Source organism: Arachis duranensis, chromosome 4, assembly GCF_000817695.3.
Source record: "Arachis duranensis cultivar V14167 chromosome 4, aradu.V14167.gnm2.J7QH, whole genome shotgun sequence".
Taxonomy (NCBI): domain Eukaryota; kingdom Viridiplantae; phylum Streptophyta; class Magnoliopsida; order Fabales; family Fabaceae; genus Arachis; species Arachis duranensis.
This window is the reverse complement of record NC_029775.3, coordinates 36637400-36637848: the sequence shown is the minus strand read 5'-3', so window position 1 is coordinate 36637848 and position 449 is coordinate 36637400.

The window sequence follows — 449 nt, the reverse complement described above, 5'->3', positions numbered from 1 at the left end:
ACATCAATCACAGCCTTTGCTGTGGCTAGGAAGGGTCTGCCAAGGATGATGGATTCATCCATGCACTTCCCAGTCTCTAGGACTATGAAATCAGCAGGGATGTAATGGTCTTCAACCTTTACCAGAACATCCTCTACAAGTCCATAAGCTCGTTTTCTTGAGTTGTCTGCCATCTCTAGTGAGATTTTTATAGCTTACACCTCAAAGATCCCTAGCTTCTCCATTACAGAGAGAGGCATGAGGTTTACACTTGACCCTAGGTCACACAAGGCCTTCTTAAAGGTCATGGTGCCTATGGTCCAAGGTATTGAAAACTTCCCAGGATCCTGTCTCTTTTGAGGTAATTTCTGTCTAGACAAGTCATCCAGTTCTTTGGTGAGCAAAAGGGGTTCATCCTCCCAAGTCTCATTACCAAATAACTTGTCATTTAGCTTTATGATTGCTCCAAG